Source organism: Schistocerca americana, chromosome 1, assembly GCF_021461395.2.
Source record: "Schistocerca americana isolate TAMUIC-IGC-003095 chromosome 1, iqSchAmer2.1, whole genome shotgun sequence".
Classification (NCBI taxonomy): domain Eukaryota; kingdom Metazoa; phylum Arthropoda; class Insecta; order Orthoptera; family Acrididae; genus Schistocerca; species Schistocerca americana.
Window position 1 is genome coordinate 109,952,976 of NC_060119.1, and position 15,787 is coordinate 109,968,762.

The following is a 15,787-nucleotide window of genomic DNA, read 5'->3' on the forward strand; positions in this document are numbered from 1 at the left end:
ACTGTGTTGGCCGCCACACTTATTGAGTGGTGTGAACACGGACAGAGTACTGGTTAAACGCCTGTGAGCGAATATTGAGTGGCATTACGGTGGACTGGTCGTATGACCGGTGTACCACGACAATAGTTAGACTAGGGGCGGATAGGAGTCCTTGACTTCGTTAAGGCACAAGGAGAGTTCGAATGGCGAAGGTCGATCCAGATAGAAAGAGACAGTTGTGTTATCTGTCAGCAGCGAGTGACACAGGCAGCAGTCGTCGCAGCTCACGGCATTGTGTGCTACAGCGTATGTGAGCCCCATTTGTCCTCAATAACATTACACTCCATTACACTTCTCACGTGACAGCCTTGGCCGTACCTAGAAAAGTTATTCAAGTTGTGTAGGCGCGGCTCTCAGCCATTCTGCTGAGTAAATAACGTTCTTAAAGAAAAGGGAGAAAAGAACCTTTCCAGACTTTGTAAAATAATAGCATTCCTATCCATAAGAGGCAATCTAATGTTCTGAAAAGAACCTGGAAATTTATTAATTTAAAAGAAAAAGTTTCACTTGATTTCTCAGAATTTTTTTTGCAATAAATAATATTTTTCGTTCGTTTAATGTTTTTCTTACACTAACTAGCAATACTCCAGTACCCAAGTATTTCACTAGATCCGTAAGAATATAGAATATTTTTGTGTCTTTTCCTTACAGCGGACGACTCCAGAAGATATTTGTTGCTGAATGTTTTTCAAGCAGTTCTTGTTGGTACATTAGGACCGTCTGTCTGACTTCTGTAGTAGAGTGAGGTGGAAATTGTTTCTTGCGGGAGCCTAGAGGTACTTGTTGGATCAATCCATTGTACAACTTGACAAAATAAAACCCACACACTCGCAAAACAAACGAAGAAACCGTAGAATACGGATGGAGTGTGCAGCTATTTATACAAACAGCGAGTATTCTAGTATGCTGATATTTACACAGACGTTAAATATTCCAGAACATAGAAAATTTACATATTTTAAGAACATTCCAGAAACGATAAATACTGACTAACAAATAATTGTTGGTGGTCAGCTTTGAACCTGTGGCGAACAGTGTATCAGCGAACATTGTTAAACAATACACCACACGTCATGCACCGCAAGAGTTCAAAAATGGTTCAAATGGCTCTGAGCACTATGGGACTCAACTGCTGAGGTCATTAGTCCCCTAGAACTTAGAACTAGTTAAACCTAACTAACCTAAGGACATCACAAACATCCATGCCCGAGGCAGGACTCGAACCTGCGACCGTAGCGGTCTTGCGGTTCCAGACTGCTGCGCCTTTAACCGCACGGCCACTTAGGCCGGCACCGCAAGAGTCCTCATTGATACCTCTCCTGGAGTCTCAGTGGATCCGACTACAGAACCCTGGACCTAGATGCTGTAAGTGATCCTCTGTAAGCCACCAGTGACGGCACCTCGCCTTCTGGTTATATTGTTATATCTTCTTCACTATGTTGAGCACAGAAGGTACACCCTCCCGTAAAAACTTCGTGAACGTCGAGTGGGTCTTCAGTTTCCTTAAACTTCCTGTCGTCTTTCTGTGCCTCTGAACTGTAGTAGCGCTTCATGTGGAGGACATGGACGACGTCTCCGGGCTGACGACTTCATGATTCACGACTTCAAAGGATACGTCCGACATCCGACAAGGGATACGATACGGCCTAAAGTAATGTAAAAATCCATACCATGTCTCCCGCGCTGGTGGCCGAGTGGTCCTAGGCGCTACAGTCTGTAACCGCGCGACTGCTACGGTCGCAGGTTCGAATCCTGCCTCGGGCATGGTTGTGTGTGATGTCCTTAGGTTAGTTAGGTTTAAGTAGTTGTAAGTTCTAGGGGACTGATGACCTCAGAAGTTAAGTCCCATAGTGGTCAGAGCCATTTGAACCATTTCTCCCGTGCTGCATGTACAAAGGCGTACAAATCCATACTTCTCTCGGCGTGTACCACAGTGACCAGGGCTTGGGGTTATAGCACTATCGGTCTTTCCCCTGGGCGTGCAGGAATCGTTTGCGAACCAGGTGGCTTGATTCTTCGGTTCTGGTGGTAATATATTTCATATGGTCATTCGCAGTACCATCTGGTTGATACGTGAGCAGTGTATCGACTGTCGCTTTGGCCCCCATTACTTAACTATTATCTTTCTTTGTTCAGTTCTTCTTCTTCAAGGCTTCTCCTCGTGTGATTTTCAGCAGTGTTGGAATTTCTGCTAAAAATAAAAATATTATTTAACTTTTTGAAATTTATAAGAAAATTTCGGAATTCTGAAACATATGACATTGACAGGTACATTATTTTAAAAGTAGGTGATTTTGTTAATTTGGGCATTGGCTGTAGAAAGAAAAATACATCACCTGTGGGAGCAGAATACTGCTTCTCATTTTTTTACATAATTTTATTTTGAACAAAAAATCTAAGATATTTTAGTTATGTACAAATAAAGGATAAATTTAGTAACTGATTGTTCCAATGAAATGCACAATTCAGTGTCTACGTTAGTGATGGTAAATTTTGTTATGTAATCTGTTATATAATAGGAGAAGATGTTTCTATTACCCAAATTCTCTCTAATAAGAGATATTGTTCATTAGATAACAAAAAATGTTAGAGAGAATGTGGAAAGGCTCTGTGTTATAGTTTTTAAGAAAGATTTAATAGCGATTGTAGTTCAGTTCTTTTTTTATACCATCCTTGATGCATCTTCTCATTTTACCTAGATTTCGTTTCCAGAATCACGCAGATTGTTTCGTCTGCCGGGTAGGTACGCACTGTAATAGTCAAGCCATTTAAGTCACCTAATTATCAAATGTTACCGATAATTAATTAATACAGAACGATTATTAAAAGCAGTAGTTAGGAAAAAAGCATCAGAAATTGAAAATGATCTTTGGAGTATATTTTTAAGGTTATCTGGCTGTAACTTTTGATTCGAGTACTACAACAAATCCACATACTGTAGGGGATGAAGCGGGAATATTCCACGATGCCCCACAATAAATCCACAAATTTTTTCAACTGTAATCGACCGATAAAAAGTATAGTTGCATCACCTATAGAAAACCCCCCCTTGTAAGCTATCACCATAAAATTGTCATGTGTCATTTATTCAATTTCGGGAAATAAATGATTAAAGCACTTAAGAATATTCAATAAATAACAATTTCTTTCCATAGATTTGACACTTTGTGTCTGTGTGCTTTAAATACAATTTTTGTGCCATTTTGAATGTGTATGTGTGTGTGTGTGTGTGTGTGTGTGTGTGTGTGAGAGAGAGAGAGAGAGAGAGAGAGAGAGAGAGAAGAGAAGGGAAGAGAGACTGTGTATGTGTGTGTGTGTGTGTGTGTGTGTGTGTGTGTATGTGTGTGTGTGTGTGTGTGTGTATTTGTATGCGTGTGCGCGCGTGTTTGTGTGTGAGAGAGACACAGAAACAGAAATGTTCTACTTTTATTTATTCCTTTGGTTCCCAGTTTTTAGGAAGTCGCAAGTGATTCACGTGACGCTATAAGATTGAGACTCTTCAGCTGCCACTGATTGCCGGTTTGACATTTGGTGGTAACCCAGTTCACAGAGGAAAACAGACGCTCCGGTGGCTTCTCCGCCTCGCAACTGGAGAGAGGCCTACCCGGCGCTGACGCTGGAATGCAGATGGGATCAGCCGGCAAACCTAAGTGGCGGCCCTGCATGTAATTTTTTGGTCGTACACGTGCTAAATTGCCTGTAACATCGCAGTTCGTGTTCCGCTGGCCAATTACGTCCGAGTGCCGAGTATCGGAAACGGTAATACTAGGTTGGTGCCTGATCTGCATACGGACACGGCCTCCAAGAACCGCAGACGAGAACCTCGGTCCACACCGTACGGCCACGCGTTCTCGGTAGCTGCGACTCTCGTGTCCCGCTGGTGCCTGGGGTTGCTATTTGTTTACTTCAGTAACTGCAACGCCTTCGTTCTGCGTCTTTTGTTTACGGGTGACTTCTTAAAAGTCCGATTAACTACACCACAATCAATAAAGTTTGGTGAAGTCCTCTTGCCACATCTCTTGCTTACGCCAAACGAATGATGCTTTGAGAAACTCACAGGAATTTGGTGGTTCAGGCGTACTTTACCCTTCCCCCATACATCATACAACTATTTCCAGAATGAGAGTTTCACTCTGCAGCGGAGTGTGGTTGCTGATATGAAACTTCCTGGCAGATTAAAACTGTGTGCCCGACCGAGACTCGAACTCGGGACCTTTGCTTTTCGCGGACAAGTGTTCTACCATCTGAGCTACCGAAGCACGACTCACGTCCGCTACTCACAGCTTTACTTCTCCCAGTATCTCGCCTCCTACCTTCCAAACTGGAAGGTAGGAGACGGGATACTGGCTGCCGGCACGGTAGCTCAGCGTGTTCGGTCAGAGGGTTAGTTGCCCTTTGGAATAAAAAAAACTGAGTTAATCGATCAATAACGAACTTAAACGGATGTCTTACGACGTCCGTCCCGAGCAGATGCAACGAACAAAATGAGATTGCTGACACGGTAGCTCAGCGTGTTCGGTCAGAGGTTTAGCTGCCCTCAGTAATAAAAAAAACTGACTTAACTGATTAACGACGAACTTGATCGGGTGTCGTACAATGTCCACCCGAAGCAGATGCAAGGATCGAGAGCGAACAAGGCCGGCACGGTAGCTCAGCGTATTCGGTCAGAGGGTTACGTGCTCTCTGTAATAAAAAGACCGAGTTACTCGATTAACAACGAACTTCAATGGATATTTTACGACGTCCGCCCTGAGCAGATGCAACGATCAAAAGCGAACAAAATGAGGTTAAAAACAAACAAAAAATAAAAAAATAAAAAGTAGAGCATTTGCCCGCGAAAGGCAAAGGTCCCGAGTTCGAGTCTCGGTCGGACACACAGTTTTAATCTGCCAGGAAGTTTCATCATAGAACTATGTTTATATTTAGACTTGCTTGAATGTGGGATCTCAGTAAACCATTGTAGTTATTAGATAAGAAAGAAACATTTTTTCTGTTGTTCACAACTTTATTTAATTGTAAAATAAAACCTTGTGAACGATAAAAAAATGCTATATATTGTTATTTAATAACTATATTTTCACTGCTAACTGGGTGTACCTCATTTTGAGTGAAATTTCAGCTTATTTAAAAGCACATAATCAAGTTCGATGTCTTTAGAACACTATCTAAAAGCACGGAGACTAGTTTCTGTTCTCACTTGTGCCAAGAAGAAATTTGCACCTGTATGGTGACGATCTCTTTGTCGACACAGACGTAACGAGCGTTCAGATTCTACAAGACGACGACATTACACGCGTTTCTCGCGTGCTTTTCTTTCGTATGTGGATTTGTTGTAGCACTCGAGTTTAAAGTTACAAACAGATAACCTTAAAAATATACTCGAAAGATTATTTTCTATTTCTGATGGTTTTTTTCTAACTAAAGCTTTTAATAATCGTCCTTTATTAACTAACGATAACATTTGATGATTTGGTGACGTAAATGGCTTGAATATTATAGCAGATACCTACCCAGTAGATGAATTCTGGAAATGAAATCTAGGTAAAATGAAAAGATGCAACAAAGAGGATATAAAAAAAGAAGTGAAACTATAATCACCATTAAATCTTTGTTAAAAACTATTGCACAGAGTCTTTCCACATTCCCTCTAACTAACATTTTTGTGTATGTAATGAAAAATTTATCTTACATTATTAGAGAAAAGTTGGGTAATATAAACATCTCCTATGATATTACAGATTACACAACAAAATTTACAATCACTAACGTAGACACTGCACTGTGCGTTTCACTGAAACAATCCGTTACTAAATTTATCCTTTATTTCTACATACCTAAAATATCTTAGATTTTTTGTTCAAAATAAAATTGAGTAAAAAACTGACAAGCAGTATTCTGCTCGAAAGCTTGTGTACTTTTCTGTCTACAGCCAATGCCCAGATTAACAAAATCACCTATTTTTAAAATAATGTGCCTGTCAACATCCTATGTTTTAGAATTCCAAAATTTTCTTAGAGTTACAAAAAGTTAAATAATATTTTTATATTTAGCAGAAATTCGTGTGTTTTCCATTTTTTATAAACTGCAAATTGTCATTGAGTTTCTTTAGGCGGAAAACCAGAACAGCGCAGATATTTGTAGGCGTTTGCAGAATGTCTATGGACAGCTGGCAGTGAACAAAAGCACGGTGAGTAGTTGGGCGACGCGTCTGTCATCATCGCTACAAGGTCGCTCGCAAACATGTCCAATCTCCCGCTTGCCGGCCGGTGGCACACAGCTGTCACTCCTGTCGTGCTGGAACGTACAGACACTCTCATTCGAAGTGAGCGATGGATCATAATCAAATACCTCGTTGCACAACAGGATATCCCTGTTGGTAGTGTTGGCACACTCGTCCACCAGTTGGGATACTCAAAGGTGTGTGTTCGACAGGTTCCTAGACCGCCTAACAGAAGACTATAAAGAGCAACGAGGGGCCATCTGTGAGGAGTTGCTTGCGAGTTACGAAGCTAATTATGACGATTTTTTTTGTCGAATATCGTCACATTCGATGAAGCACGGGTTCATCACTTCGAACCGAAAACAAAAGTGCGATCCAGGCAGTGGCGCCACGCCACCTCTCCCCCGAAGCAAAAAAATGCAAAGTTGCACTCTCAGCCGATAAAGTCAGGGCAACGATCTTCTGGGACTCTGAAGGGGTTATTCTATGTGTTATCCTCCCTCATGGTGCAACGATCAACGCTGAAGTGTATTGCGCTACCCTCAAGAAACGGGAGAAACGACTTCAGCATGACAACGCATGGCCTCACCCAAGTCTGCCCACCCGAGAGGAGCTCTCGAAACTTCACTGGACTATTCTTCTTCACCCCGGGGCTCACCCCTTCCGACTATTATATGTTTGGCCTAATGAGGGATGCTCTACGCGGGAAGCAGTACGTGAGTGACGGCGAGGTTGTTGATGTAGCGGTACGTTGCCTCTGACCAGTTGAGTGGTAGCATGTGGCGCACGACCGTCGCACAGAACGGAGATTATATTGAAAAATAGGATTCCGTAGCCAAAAGAGTGAGAAAGAAGATAGTGTATTGGAAACTGAATAAAACCAAAATGCTTACAGAAAAAAAATGTTGCGTTACTTACTGAACTCCCCTTATAAATGATTTTAATATAAATTCTTAGTATATCACTACTGAGAGAAAGCTGTTGTAACTTGCCTTGCACTCTTTGTGGTTCTTCAGTGGATACAGCAGCGAGGAACAGATGCGGTTCGTGGACAGAGAATTCAGTTACTAATTCATTCTACTTCTAATACCAAATAGTAAAAGTTATACATAACTTTGTTTGCTGTACTTGCAGCGTCAGTTACTAATAGTAGACGTGAATAGTGGAAATAAATACAGATAAAACGATTTACAGTTCAGTTCTCAACGCAACGAGATGTCCGTAGATGGTGAGCTCTGGCGGCTGAAAGTCTGTAAATGTTTTTTTGACTCATCACTCTTCAGACTGGTTTGATGCGGCCCTCCACGAATTCCTCTCCTGTGTGCCGGCCTCCTCCTCCCAGAGTAGCACTTGCAACCTACGTCCTCCGTCATTTCATGGATATATTCCCATCTCTGTCTTTCTCTTCAGTTTTTAACTTTTACAGCTCTCTCTAGTACCTTGGAAGTCTTCCCTGATGCCTTAACAGACGTCCAATCATCCTGTCCCTTCTCCTTGTCAGTGTTTTCCACATCTTCCTTTCCTCTCCGATTCTGCACAGAGCTCCTCGTTCCTCACCTTATCAGTCCACTTAATTTTTAAGATTCATCTATAGCACCACATCTCAGACGCTTTGATTCTCTTTTTTTCCGGTTTGCCCATAGGTCATGTTTCGCTACGATACAAAGCTGTGCTCCAAACATACATTCTCAGTAATTTCTTCCTTAGATTAACTCCTATGTCTGTACTAGTAGATTTCTCTTGGTGTCTTCCTCGCTTCATCCGTCATTGGTGATTTTGTTGCCTGGGTAGCATAATTCCTTAACGTCATCTACTTCGTGACCATCAGTCCTAATGTAAAGTTTCGCGCTGTTCTCTTTTCTGCTACTTCTCATTACTTTCGTCTTTCTTCGATTTACACTCACCCATATTCTATACTCAATACACTGTACATTCCACGCAGGAAATTATGTAATTCTTCTTCACTTTCACTCAGGATAGCCATGTCATCAGGGAATCGTATCATTGATGTCCTTTCACCTTGAATTTTAATCCCACTCCTGAACCTTCCTTTTATTTCCATTATTGCTTCTTCGATGTACAGATTGAACAGTAGGGATGAAAGACTACATCCCTGTCTTACAACCTTTTTAATCCGAGATCTTCGTTCTTGGTCGTCCTCTCTTATTATCACCTTTTGGTTCTTGTACATATTGTATATTACCCGTCTCTCCCTTTAGCTGATCCTAATTTTTCTCAAAGTTTCGCAGGTCTTGTATGATTTTACATTGTCGAACGCTTTTCTCAGGTCGACAAATGCTGTAAATGTTATGAAACGTCAAACACACAAAATGGGCTCTGTGCATCGCTATTTGAACTCAAGCAGACCAGCCGCTGGAGCTCTGGAGAGGGGATGCTTGCATATCATTGGTAGCGGCGTAATCGTTCGTGGCGACTACAGAAAACTCGGTGGCGTGACAGACGCCGCTTGTATTTATACTACAATAGCCAAATTTTGAAATTTAAGAAAGCTGCAAAGTACCACTAAATCGACATGTTTCCTTTACTTGCCACTCAACAAGTAAAATTATTTGTATTGTATACTCGTTGAGTAGGAAATCGCACCACCATATCTATCTATTTTTCAGAGTGAATCGTTCATTCCGCAGCAGTGTATGTACTGTTTTGAAATTTGACAGTGTGACGGACCAGGGAAAGAAGCCAGAAGCTTACCATTTGTGGGCAAGTGTTCAACCGACACTCCGGTTTATTCCTTTACTTCAGATATTTTAAAATTTTCTTACGCCTCTGCTATCCCCTTGTAACCCAGCCTGTCGACAAAAATGACTTCAATGGCTAGCTTGTGTGCCGTGAGTTTTAGACGCGAGGAACCTCGCTCATCCCGAGCGCCCAGGTAGCACCGATCTGGACCAAGACTTTGGCCAGAGCTCACTGTCGGTAGCATCTGAGCAGCAGGTAGTGCCTCTCCGAGATGAGGCGGGGTGGCCCGAGATGGAGGAAGTCAGTCAGTCGCTCCACTGCGAGCGATCATCATATCCAGGAGGCCAGCGTCGTGTCCGTGGTGGAGCGGCCGGGATCTGGCCCAGTCTGGGGCGATGGACGAGGCTGTTGGTGGAAGCGGCTGGGCCTACAGGTGTTAGGCTGCGTTCACAGTGGCATCGACGTCGCCAGAGGTTGCCCGATATCATCGACCGACAAGTTGGTCACAGTGTGTCCGATCCCTTTCGTCAACTTTTTGTTGAGGTCAAGGAGGTTGGAATCTATTCTAGGTATGAAGTAGGTTACATTTTAACAGCCTAGGGTGGGATGGATGCCACGACGTCACTGTGCTTGTAGACGAGTGCTGCATTCCAGCTTTTGCTATTAAAAAGACGCCGAAAGCATGTGAGTGAGTTATGCGTCTCGAAAAGAATGTATTGAGTTTTCCACTCTATTGCTTGGTGATCAGCAACCCTACAATGAGGAGAGGAAAACAGCTTTGGTAGCAATGTCGAAATTAGTGTTTATTTATTCATCAATAACGCGCATTTCGCTTAATTCTAGGCATCTTCACATTGGCCAGTAAATTTTGATAACAAAGGTATGGATATGGACGGAAAAAACACCTGCAAAAATAAATTGCCCTACTCATGTGCAAGAAAGATAGTCAGCGTAACTATATTCCCTCATTATATTTTCTAAGCGAAACATTGGATAACTTTGGTGGTTAAGTAATGTGACTATTTACAATCAGTCAAATGGTATATGTTACGGCGTAAAGTCAAGCGCCGGCACGCCAGTCTGGAACGACCGGGAAGAAAAGGCTGTGAGAAAAAGTCAGCCAATCGCACACTGACCGGACCTCCCTCCAAGACGACAACGCAACAACAGCGACCCATATGTGAAGAGGACATAGGTGCCGCGACCGACTGGTAACGGCCCAGTTCAATAACAACTTCAAGATTAGCGACTTGGATAGCAGCGTCAACGCTAGTCACTTTGCTTGTAATCTCTTTGTAGCACAGACTTGGGATTGTCTATGCTGAAGAAGTTTGAATTATTTTATATGTATGTCGCCCTTTGCTTGCGACACATGGGTGTAATTGCCAAAGTTAAGTACTGTAATTTTCTTTTTTGTTATAAAGCCCATTAATATAACTATTTGTTTGTCTGGCGAACCGAGTATTCAGGTTTCCTAGACACTACAGTATACATGCTGGAAGCGTCGTTATACATCCTGCAACCACATACACCATTTGATACACTGTATAGGGCTGATCCCGCCTTGTAATCTCTGGACCACACTACGCATCCCGGCAAGGTTATCCGACATTATGCTTCACCTGGACGTGTAAGGGCTGCATTTTTATACCTCGTTCTCAGTCCACGTTACTCTTGCTCTACAATGCGGAAGAAGCTGTGGGTTTTTTTTTATTTTTTTTACCGACAATGAACGACGTTAACTCAAGCTATAAAATGAAATTTATTGAAATATCTGTTATAGTTTAAGAATTGCGGTATGTTTCCTAAAAGGTGTTTTTATAATACACGTTCCCATTCTCGTACCATTTTCTGGTCCATCATCAGTCTAATAGCATTCAAACTGTGGCAGGCTACATTCATAGAAACAATTATGACTCCTGTTTTTGTAGTTTGGAGTGTATCTGAGGAATTAGAAAAACCTTTATTATACCACATTACTATTTCGTCTAAAAATACCGTTAAAATTGTACACAGAATGACAAACACAGATCATCTCTGCGATGTATTAGGCATAATACAAAGATACTATTCCGTTCTTCACTTGAGAAAAATTTGGTGAAGATAGATAAAAGCATTGTGAAGCTATATGTAGCTAATGTTCTGAAAATGTAGTTTCGACAAAATGAGAAAAGAATGTTCACAGTGTTTTTGACTCACCGTATCCCTCTTTCAGAACATTCCAGCAGCATACTCTTGCTGGTTAGCTGCTTCTTTATCCTCTGTAGACTTCTTCAGGAGCATTTCCCTTATTCTGGACTCTTTAGCGGTGGTTTCCACAGCCCTTTCAGCTTCAAGTGGTCACTGACAATCTGTGGCAGTCAGAGCAGCTATCATATTATTTCCTGGCTGGATGCCTAATTTGTCCATTACGTTTATCCTGCTGATTACACCATCATTGAAACAGTGACCATCACACCCATTTTTAGTACTGTACATGCAACAAACACTGTTTTTGGCACTCGTTGCCACACTCAGCTGTTGAAACTCTCATTAGGTTAAAAAAATGGCTCTGAGCACCATGGGACTTGACTTCTGAGGTCATCAGTCCCGTAGAACTTAGAACAACATAAACCTAACTAACCTAAGGACAGCACACAGATCCATGCCCGAGGCAGGATTCGAAACTGCGATCGTAGCGGTCGTGCAGTTCCATACTGTAGCGCCTAGAACCGCTCGGCCACTCCGGCCGGCCTCTCATTAGGATTTTGTGTACTGCCATGTAGACATTTGCTAAGTAATTTTTTATCTGCAAGGTCCCTGTATATTGGCTCTATTGTTTCCATGACTGTGGCAGCCTTGGAACGTTTTTGGTGATATTCCTTGCCTGAAGCTAGTGTGCAGACATTTGTTGAACGAGAGTTTAAGACTATAATAACAATTTAAAAGTTGCATATTTTTGGAAACGGGAGAAATTTGTCTTTCAGATGGTGGCAATGTTTTGTCGATTTTTCAGTCATTCTCACGTTCCCTTAAGGGGGAACGATAGAGTGACGGTTGAAAAAACTCGATTTTTTTTTACTGCGGGATTCGAATGTATGTATATTGAAGAACTATTTCCAAAAATATTATGCGCGAACTCGAAAAAGTAATGACCTCACTCTCCCTGTTTATACCGATTTGAGTGAACCTGATTTCCTGAAGCACTGTTTGGGCGGTTTTACTCAAAATGTGAACGAAAGTTTCAATAGGCTCATTTGAAGATACGCTCCGAAAATAGCATCCAATCGAAGCGAAATTGCCAACATTGCTCCAAATTTGCCCATATATATATTCAGTGTAGGCCACACTGCATTAATGCACGTGGAAAGTACCCTTCAAATCAAAATCGGCAATTAAATGCGACGATTCTGGAAAGATATAGATGCCGGCTGGGATGCGTTCAGCTACGAAAAGGGCATTAAGGAAGAAAATGATGACTTATCAAGCCAAAGTAGCAGAAAGCGACCAGCCACTGACCGAGGTGATAATTATTATGGACCAGGCATCGATCGTATCCAGTGAGTTCAAGCTTTAACACTTTTTTCATATGATAAATATTTGTCTAGGTTTAAACGCGTTTTTCTCAAAATCATGTCTCTCGGCATGGTTGTCGTCACCAACGCTACAATTTTCATCCAATTTTTATGATTTTTGGATTCCCTTGAAGCAAACTGAAGTCTAGTTTTTTTGCCAAAAAATAGGGTTCCAAAAATGGTCATTTTTCAAATATCGATAATTTCGATTTTTTTGTTTTTTTGTTTTTTGTAAACCCCTACGATGAACTAAAATTACATCTGTAAGCATCAGCGTAATATTTCATGGTTTAGTTAACCACAACCGTAGTTACAGCGACAACAGTCGATGTACCTCCTTTCACAGCTGCCTCGGGAAAATCCCAATTACTCAATGAGGACATTAATATTTTTCGGCAAAAAATTCAGATAAAAACTTCAATGTATCTTTTTTCATTGCTGGAAACACCACTTGTCTACTACTTACCAGTACGGAGAAAAAAATCCTAGATTTGACTAATATTTTTGCCCGTCACACTGTCGTTTCCCTTAATACGTCACGGAAGCACATATTTGTCTCGACTACTTTTCTTGCACATGACGAGGGAAATATATCTTTGCGGATGTTTTATCATCGATACCCATAACTTGCTAACCAACATTATGGGCCAATCTGAAGGTGCCTTGAATTAGGCGCAATGCACTTTACTGATGAATAAAAAAACTAGTAATTTCAACATAGCAACCAAGATTGCTTCTTCTGCTCGTAGCAAGTACTGTACACTATGTCCTCAGTTACTGGAAAAACCGAACAAGTTTTACGAATATTGGAGATGAAGGGAGAAACGTTCTGTTACATACGCGAGTTGATTCATGGTGACCTCGAAAAACACTCCGTTTTGCTGTATTCATTTAACGTTTTGTAGGTATAATTCAATTACAATCACTAAACGTGTGCGAAAGATAAGCATAGTGTCTAGAACAAGTCACTTTGAACACATAAATCATTGCAAAGAGCAAAAATATACACAATAGTTTCAGACCACTTCATATAACCACTTAATATAACAGAATAACTGTACTAATGGACTAAAACATCAGTAAGCAGTAGTAATAATACACTGGGGCTGACAGAAGTCGCGAGGTAGAGATACACACATATACAAATGGCCATAGTATCGCGTACACAAGGTACAAAAGGGCGGTGCATTGGCGGAGCTGTCATTTGTACTCAGGTGATTCTTGTGAAAAGATTTCGGACGTGATTGTGGCCGCACGACGAGAATTAACAGACTTTGAACGCCGAATGGTAGCTGGACCTAGACTCGCAACGGACAACGCAATAGCCGACGACCTTCACTTCAGGACAGCTTATAGTTGTCAGTGCTAACAGACAAGCAACGCTGCGTGAAATAGCCGCAGAAGTAAATGTGGGACATACGACGAACGTATCCGCTAGGACAGTGCAGCGAAGTTTTCCGTTGAAGGGCTATGGCAGCAGACGGCCGACGCTATTGCCTTTGCTCAAGGCGCGACATCGCCTGCAGCGCCTCTCCTAGCTCGTGACTACATTGGTTGGATTCTAGACGACTGGAAATCCGTGGCCTGGTCAGATGAGTTCCGATTTCAGTTGGTGAGAACCGATGGTAGGCTTGGAGTGTGGCGCAGACTCAACGAAGCCGTGGGCCCAAGTTGTCAACTAGGCGCTGTACAAGCTGGTGGTCTCTCCATAACGGCGTAGGCTGTGTTTACGCGGAATGTATTGGGTCCTATGGTCCAACTGAACAGACCACTGACTGGAAACGATTATGTCCAGCTATTTGCGGATCATTTGCAGGCTTTAATGGAATTCATGTTCCCAAAAACCAATGGAAGTTTTGTGGATGGTAATGCTCCCTGGCACCGGACCACAATGGTTCGCGATTGGCTTGAAGAACATTCTGGACAATTCGAGCGAATGATTTGGTCACCCATATCATCCAGTATGAATCCCACCAAACATTTTTGGGACATAAACGAGAGGTCTGTTTGTATACGAAACCGTGAACCAGCGACACTTTCGCAATTATGGCCAATACAGAGGTAGCATGGCTCAATATTTCTTAGGGGACCCACAACATGTTGAGTCTTTTATGTTAGCAGAAGAGCCAACACCGTGTTACGAATGGAGGCCGAAATGTACGCGTTTTAGCTCACGCAGGCTGGCATGAGGAGGGAAGAACTATACTGACGTGAAGTCTGGAACATGACAAGGAATGAGAATTGAGAAAGCAGACGTAATTAGTTTGATACTTAACTTTAATCCACTAGTGATGAACGTCGTTCTTAACGGTACATGATTCACAATATTATCTGTTCAGAATACATTCTTGAAGATAGTACTTACAGTAACTGAATATGGCGCCTTGCTAGGTCGTAACAAATGACGTAGCTGAAGGCTATGCTAAACTGTCGTCTCTGTAAATGAGAGCGTATGTAGACAGTGAAACATCGCTAGCAATGTCGGCTGCACAACTGGGGCGAGTGCTAGGGAGTCTCCCTAGACTAGACCAGCCGTGTGGCGGCGCTCGGTCTGCAATCACTGATAGTGGCGACACGCGGGTCCGACATATACTAACGGACCGCGGCCGATTTAAAGGCTACCACCTAGCAAGTGTGGTGTCTGGTGGTGACACTACATTCCTCCCCAGCAAATCGGCGGACGGTTGTGGTATAAGGCCTCCGCCCGCCGTGGGGAGGACCCCATGTTGACGTATGCGACGAGGTGTGGAGCCTAACAACAGGCGAGGCTGGGCCACCCGCACCCTGCCATTCGGACCGCGGGGAGCTAGGGAACGCCTGAAAACCTGCTCCAGGGTGCACGCCAACATGCGGTGTATGCGCCCGTGGAGAGACAGGAGGGGCCGTAGGGTCGACCTCCATCGGGCCGGGGCACCCGACGGGCGAAGACGACATATGGTCCGGAGCGGGCAAGACCTCCACGTCGGAGGGCAACTGGTCCCGTGGAGCGATCGGCGGCGCGTGACCCAGGGGGGGCGCCCGGCGACTGCAGCGACGCGTCCACTGCGGGCGTCGCCGGCGGCAGAACAGGCGGCGGCGACGGGGCATCGCCATGGGGCAAAATGGAAGGCAGCGTCGGTAACACCTGGGACTGAGGCGAGCCAGTAGATGGGTCCCCGGGACGCTGACCGGACGGCACCATCGCTGAAAGCAGACGGCGAGCGGCAGATCCTGCGCGACGACAGAGGCGCAGCTGATTGAGATGCCGGCGCATCTCACCAGAGGCCCCCAAAAC